This window comes from Bombina bombina, chromosome 3 (assembly GCF_027579735.1).
Source record: "Bombina bombina isolate aBomBom1 chromosome 3, aBomBom1.pri, whole genome shotgun sequence".
NCBI lineage: Eukaryota > Metazoa > Chordata > Amphibia > Anura > Bombinatoridae > Bombina > Bombina bombina.
In genome coordinates, this window is record NC_069501.1 from 259,625,998 (window position 1) to 259,634,062 (window position 8,065).

At 37.2% G+C, this 8,065-nt stretch overlaps 1 long non-coding RNA gene across 1 annotated transcript; it reads right to left on the reverse strand.

The window, feature by feature from the left end:
- Positions 1 to 7,373: 7,373 nt before the first annotated feature.
- LOC128651589 (uncharacterized) lies at positions 7,374 to 7,685 on the reverse strand. The gene is made up of 2 exons (XR_008401132.1): positions 7,559 to 7,685; positions 7,374 to 7,481 (listed from the first exon to the last, which is right to left on the reverse strand). It is a non-coding gene; the product is annotated as an uncharacterized LOC128651589 (long non-coding RNA).
- Between the last annotated feature and the right edge of the window lie 380 nt (positions 7,686 to 8,065).

Genomic DNA, 8,065 nt, shown 5'->3' on the forward strand with positions numbered 1-8,065 from the left:
GCACCTAACACCCTAACATGTACCCCGAGTCTAAACACCCCTAACCTTACACTTATTAACCCCTAATCTGCCGCCCCCGCTATCGCTGACCCCTGCATATTATTATTAACCCCTAATCTGCCGCTCCGTAAACCGCCGCTACTTACATTATCCCTATGTACCCCTAATCTGGTGCCCTAACATCGCCGACCCCTATATTATATTTATTAACCCCTAATCTGCCCCCCACAACATCGCCTCCATCTGCCTACACTTATTAACCCCTAATCTGCCGACCGGACCGCACCGCTATTATTATAAAGTTATTAACCCCTAATCCGCCTCACTAACCCTATCATAAATAGTATTAACCCCTAATCTGCCCTCCCTAACATCGCCGACACCTAACTTCAATTATTAACCCCTAATCTGCCGACTGGAGCTCACCGCTATTCTAATAAATGTATTAACCCCTAAAGCTAAGTCTAACCCTAACACTAGCACCCCCCTAAATTAAATATAATTTTAATCTAACAAAATTAATTAACTCTTATTAAATAAATTATTCCTATTTAAAGCTAAATACTTACCTGTAAAATAAATCCTAATATAGCTACAATATAAATTATATTTATATTATAGCTATTTTAGGATTAATATTTACTTTACAGGTAACTTTGTATTTATTTTAACCAGGTACAATAGCTATTAAATAGTTAAGAACTATTTAATAGCTAAAATAGTTAAAATAATTACAAATTTACCTGTAAAATAAATCCTAACCTAAGTTACAATTAAACCTAACACTACACTATCAATAAATAAATTAAATACAATTCCTACAAATAAATACAATTAAATAAACTAACTAAAGTACAAAAAATAAAAAAGAACTAAGTTACAAAAAATAAAAAAATATTTACAAACATTAGAAATTGTAATGTGTTTTATTTTGTTGGATCTCAACTGCCGTAAAGTGTGAATGTTTCACTCTAAAATACAGACTATTATTTCAGCATAGGCTGTGATGATTCAGAGTGAGTTTTAATATATGATGAATTGAAGTATGAGTATATATTTGTAGTGATAAGCTACAATTAATGTGTAGCAATATTCCAAACTATAACTGAAAAGGAAGTACAAGAACTTTGAATTAATATTCAGAAAAGATAAGCAGTAAATTCCAGTATTGATACTTTTTGTTTAGCTACGGAACAAGTGATATGTGGACTAACCAGCGTTAAACCTGATTGTAGTAGTAACCGAGTAATATGTAGTGAGAGAGAACACAGAAAGCTGCAGCTGCTGAAAGGGGCGTGTCAAGTACACAGGAGTTCCCCTGCAGATGACGTCAGAGCTGATCCGTAGCGTTACAGTGAAAATGGTTTGTTACAAATGTTATATTGAAACAGAAGTAGCGATATTATAATATATGCAGCAATTAGATCAGTTAACTGTGTGGCAGCAACTTAAGATTTTATGTTACTTGCGGTTACTCCTTGAAAGTCCCGGTTTGTACTGCTTGCAGGTGTCTGATGAAACAGGTCCAATCCTCAGGGTAAAAGTAACTTAGATGAATTAAATTCGTTCACTGGGTAGCAGCTTGTAGTAACAGTTCCTACTGGTAATTGTAATCCAATAACTTGTAGTAGCAAATATCTTCAATTCATGAAATAATGCACAGGTTAAGAAATGGATGCATAGAGCTTAGCTGATAAGAATTTAATAACTAAGCACTTGTTTGGGGCGGAGACATGACTTAAATAGAGGTGTAAGGTGAGCTGTATAAGAAAAAAGGAAAACCAGGAGTGGAATCCTTACACGTCCCCCCCCCTCAAGCAAGCCGACCACGGCTGGATGTTTTGGTCTGTGGGGAAAACGTCTGTGGAAACGTGCAACAAGCCTTGTAGCATCAATATGAGTATGAGGCTCCCAGGAGTCTTCTTCAGATGAAAACCCCTTCCATCTCACTAGATACTGAAGTTCACCATTATAATATCTGGAATCCAAGAGATCCTGAACTTCATACATGTTTGTGTCCAGGCATACCGGATCAGGAGGAAGGAGAGGAGTAGGAGGGTGTCAACCTGTATAAGGCTTCAGTAAAGAGACATGGAAGGTAGGGTGTATTACCAAATTATCAGGTAGATCCAAGGTAACTGCATTCTCATTTACTATGTGAGTGATCTTGAATGGGCCTATGAATAGACTAGCCAATTTCTTCTTGGGAAGATGTAACTTGATATTTTTTGTTGACAACCACACGAAGTCTCCTACTTCATACTTTGGAGCAACTCTACGTCTTAAGTCATAATACTTTTTCTGAGATGCTTGTGCATGCTGTATGTTTGTAGATAGATGATGGAAGTTTTCTGATAGGCGTTGTAGTAATTCGTCAACAGATGGTGTATTTTCAGAAGAGGAATGCTGAAAATTGAATCTAGGATTGAACCCATAGTTAGCAAAAAAGGGAGTGTAATTTGTGGTACTGTTGATAGTGTTATTGTAGGAAAATTCTGCCATAGCAAGAAAAGATGACCATTTATGTTGATGGTATGAGCAGTAGCAACGTAAGTATTGTTCGAGCCATTGGTTCAATCTTTCAGTTTGTCCGTTGGTTTGTGGGTGGAAAGCAGTAACATAGTAGATAAGGTTGAAAAAAGACTGAAGTCCATCGAGTTCAACCTATACAAATCTAAAATACTTACAAAAAGCTCCAGTTAAGCTTAAATAACCCCATTAAAATGTGACCCATTTAATACTAGCAATCATATCCATGAATTTTGTTTATATACAGAAATTTATCCAGACTATTTTTAAATGTATCTATGGTATTGGCATTCACTACCTCCTTTGGTAATGAGTTCCACAATTTTATTGCTCTTACAGTGAAAAAACGTTTCCGTTGCAGGAGATTAAATCTCCTTTCCTCCAACCTTAAATTATGACCTCTTGTCAGAAACAATTTTCTTGGAATAAAAAGAGCTTCTGCCATCTCTGTATATGGGCCTTGAATATATTTATATAAAGTAATCATGTCACCTCTCAAGCGCCTTTTTTCTAAAGAGAACAGACCCAGTTTGGCTAGCCTCTCCTCATAGGTTAATTTCTCCAATCCCCTTATTAGCTTTGTGGCCCTTCTCTGAACTTTTTCTAGTTCTGCAATATCTTTTTTAGCAATCGGTCCCCAGAACTGCACTCCAAACTCAAGGTGAGGTCTTACCAGGGCTTTATATAATGACAGAATTATGCTTTCCTCCCTTGAATCAATGCCTCTTTTAATACATGCTAGTATCTTATTAGCCTTTGAAGCCGCTGCCCTGCATTGTGCACTCATCTTTAGCTTGTTATCTATTACTACTCCCAAATCCCTTTCCTCCTGTGTTTGGCTAAGTCTTGTCCCATTTAAAAAATACATAGCCTGCTTATTTTTACTTCCAAAATGTAGAACCTTACATTTTTCCGTATTAAATCTCATTTTCCATTCACTTGCCCATAGTTCTAATTTTAGCAAATCCCTTTGCAAAGAGAGTTCATCCTGCTCTGACCTAATGACCTTACTTAACTTAGTATCATCTGCAAAAATAGAGATGTCGCTATTTAATCCTTGCTCCAAGTCATTTATAAAAATATTAAAAAGAACAGGGCCCAGTACTGATCCCTGGGGGACGCCACTGATTACCTTTGTCCAATCTGAGTATGATCCATTTACTGCTACTCGTTGCTCCCTATCTTTTATCCAGTTATTTATCCATGAGCTAACATTTTCAGCTATTCCCAGTCCCTTAATTTTGTGCATTAATCTCTCATGTGGCACTGTATCAAATGCCTTTGCAAAATCTAAGTATATCACATCAACTGATTCCCCTTTATCTATATTTTTACTTACTTCCTCGTAGAATCTAATTAGATTAGTTTGACATGATCTATTTCTCCTAAAGCCATGCTGATTAGAACTCATAATCTTGTTTACACGAATATGCTCATCAATATAATCCCTTATAATCCCTTCAAATATCTTCCCCACTATTGATGTCAGACTAACTGGTCTATAGCTTCCTGGATCATCCCTGCTTCCCTTTTTGAAGAGTGGCACCACATCAGCTTTACGCCAATCCTGGGGTACCATGCCTGAGGATAATGAGTCTTGAAAAATTAAGAGTAAAGGTTTGTCTATAACAGTGCTAAGTTCACTTAACACCCTTGGGTGTATTCCATCTGGGCCTGGAGTTTTATTTACCTTAATATTTTTTAGTTTTTTCCTGATATCCTCTAAACAAAACCCAGTTAGTGGTATGGACTGGCATGTTCTATTCTGTTCCAAAGTATCATTCAATGGTTCCTCTCTTGTGTATACTGAAGAAAAAAACTGGTTTAGTACCTCAGCCTTCTCCCTGTCATTATTTATCATGCTACCCTCCACACATTTTAATGTACCTATATTATCCTTCTTAGACTTTTTGCTATTTATGTACTTAAAGAACCTTTTAGGGTTAGACTTAGAATCCTTGGCAATTAATTTTTCATTTTCAATTTTGGCTAATTTGATTGCTTTTTTGCATGCTTTGTTACATTCCTTATAAATATTGTATGCTGAGTCTGTACTATTTTCTTTTAATAATTTAAATGCCCTACGTTTTTTCCTAATTTCTTTTAACACATTTTTATTTAGCCATAACGGCTTAGTTTTTTTATTTTTATTTTTATAACCATATGGTATGTATTGATATGTATATTTATTTAACAAATTTTTAAATATTATCCATTTATCCTCTGTATTTTTATTAGAAAATACATTGTCCCAATTTATATTATTTAATGATTTCCTTAAATCGTTGAATTTTGCTTTCTTGAAATTAAAAGTCTTAGTTAAGCCTTTAAAACACTGCATATGAAAAGAGATTTCAAATGTGACCATGTTATGATCACTGTTACCCAAATGTTCTTTAACTTCTATGTTTGATATTATATCTGTATTGTTTGATAGCACTAAATCCAATATAGCTTTACTCCTAGTTGGCTCCTCTATTAATTGTGACAAGAAGTTATCCCGTTAGCCGTTGTTCAATTTGCAGACTTGTAGTGAGTGTCTTCCAAAACCTTGAGGTAAATTGGCTACCTCTATCTGTGAACAAAACAGTCGGTAAACCATGATGCCTTACAATGTTGTTCAGAAACAAATGTGCAGTTTCTGAAGAAGTAGGCAACTTGTGGTAAGCAATGAAATGTGCCATTTTAGTAAAGTGGTCAGTAACGACTAAAATGGTGGTGAAACCAGAGCTTGGCGGTAGTTCTACGATAAAATCCATACCAATGTGAACCCAGGGTGAATTGGGTATGTCCAAAGGCATGAGGAGTCCGTAGGGAGGTCTTCTCTCGGGTTTGGATACTGAGCAAGTAATACACTGCTGAATGTAGAGCTTGATAGAATTTTCCATGGATGGCCACCAGTAAGTTCTGCTTACTAATTCCTTAGTGCGTCTGATACCTACATGACCAAGTAAGGGAGGATCATGGTGTTCTTTAATAATTTGTGCTCTGAGTGGTTCAGGTACATAAATTTGAGAACCATGATAATATAATCCATCTTTCTTAATTAGGGAGTTCAGAAGTGCTTGTTTTTCCAACCCTAAGGCGGCTTCATAGTCTGGAACTGATATAGATAATGAAGCGAGGAATTTAGTGGGTGGTAGGATACAACTAGGTGTATATTCAGGAATGGGTCTAGGATCTCTGCGGGAGAGTGCATCTGCCTTTCCATTTTTCGATCCAGGTCTATACAGAATCTGGAAATCAAAACGACTGAAGAAGAGGCTCCATCTAACCTGTCTCCCAGATAAAGTTTTGTTGTTCTGTAGAAACTCAAGGTTACGATGGTCTGTATAAATTATGATGGGATGAGATGTACTTTCTAGGAGATGTCTCCAAAATTCCAAAGCTCTTTTGATGGCAAGTAATTCTTTATCCCCTATGGAGTAATTCATTTCTGCAGAGGACATAACTTTTGAAAAGAAGCCGATAGGAAATAGAGGTTCTTTGAGTGTCTTACGTTGTGATAAGACTGCACCGAGTGCATAATCCGAAGAATCCACTTCCAATATATATTGTAGGTCGGGATCAGGATACTTTAAAATAGGAGCTGAGGAAAAGGACTCTTTGAGGAAATTGAAAGCATCAGCAGCTTCTTTCGACCATCTGAACACGCAATTGGAACAAGTAAGTTTGGTAAGAGGTTTCGAAATACTCAAGAAATTTCGGATGAATTTCCTGTAGTAATTACTGAACCCGAGGAATTTTTGTAGATCTTTTCTGTTCATAGGAGTTGGCCAAAATTTTACTGCCTCAACTTTTCCTTCTTGCATTTGAATGCCTTCAGGGCTGATGGAATAACCCAGGAAATCTATGGTTGTAGTATGAAAAATGCATTTTTCCAGTTTGGCATAAAGTCGGTGAACCTGGAGACGAGATAAAACCCAACTAACGTGTTTGATGTGGTCAGTAGTATTGGAGGAATAAATCAGAATGTCATCTAAATAAACTATGACGCAAATATCGAGTAAATCATGAAAAATGTCATTTATAAAGAATTGGAAGGTTGCTGGTGCGTTGGTGAGTCCGAAAGGCATAACTAGGTATTCATACAACCCATATCTTGTTCTAAAAGCCGTGAGCCATTCATCCCCCTCTCTGATGCGTACAAGGTTGTATGCGCCCCTCAGATCCAATTTAGTATAGATAGTGGCATGTCTTAGTCTCTCTATGAGTTCCGGAATGAGTGGCAGTGGGTAGCGATTTTTTATGGTGATCTTATTTAGTTGTCTAAAATCAATAATAGGGCGTAAAGAGTTATCCTTGTTTCGGACAAAAAACATACCAGCACCAGCTGGTGAGACAGAAGGACGAATGAATCCTTTCTTCAAATTCTCATCTAAATAGCTTTTCAGATGGTCTAATTCAGATTGACATAGAGGATATAAATGTCCTATGGGTGGAGTTGTACCTGGTTTTAACTCTATGGGGCAGTCATAGGATCGATGAGGAGGAAGTGTTTCAGCCTCTTTTTTACTGAAAACCTCAGCAAAGTGACTGTATTCAATTGGTACAAGAGTGTCAGAAGTGGGGTTCAGAGAAAGTAGTGACTGCCTAATACAAGTTTGTTGGCAGTATTGTGAGTTTAAATGTATGTCTAAAGATTTCCAACTGATCTGAGGTTCATGTAGTTGTAGCCAAGCCAACCCTAGAACAATTGGAAATAATGGAGATGTAATCACATCAAAAGAGAGATGTTCATGATGATTGTTTAATGTTGTGACAGAAAGAGGAATGGTATGATGTGTAATAGGTCCAGAAGAAATCTCAGAGCCATCAACAACACGAAGAGAAATAGGAGACAATTTCTTAATCAGTGGTATTTTATTGATAGAGACTAATGAGCTGTCAATGTAGTTGCCTTGAGCTCCGGTGTCAACGATAGCAGGGACGGAGATCTGTTTACTTGCCCACTGTAAAGACAAAAGTAGAGAACAGTGAAGTGGTTTATTAAGTACTACTTGAGAGGTAAAGTTAGTGCTACACTTACTGTTCTTTTTCTGAGGTATGATAGGGCAGTCCTTAAGACTGTGAGCTGGATCACCACAATACATGCAAAGGCCCCGGGTCTTTCTTCTCATACGTTCATCCGGTGTTAGCGGTCCCCTGAAGATGCTGATATCCATAGCTTCAGCTCCGCTGGGGCTAGTAGACCTAAGAGTAGGTTGGTTAGGACTGGGGACCTTTTCCTTTTTGTATGGCTGGTCTGAGTATTGTCGTTCAGATCTTCTCTCCCTTAATCTTCTATCTATATGGCTACTTAATTTCATAAGAGCCTCAAGTGTCTCTGGCAATTCGGTTCTGGCTAATTCATCCTTGACTGCATCCGAAAGACCAAGCCTAAATTGATTTCTGAGGGCTATGGCATTCCATTGGGAGTCAATGGAGTACTGTTTGAACTCCGTTATGTAATATTCCACAGGTCTGGAACCTTGTTTAAGTTTCCTCATTTTGCTCTCAGCTGTAATTTGGAGGTTGGTATCATTATACAATTCAT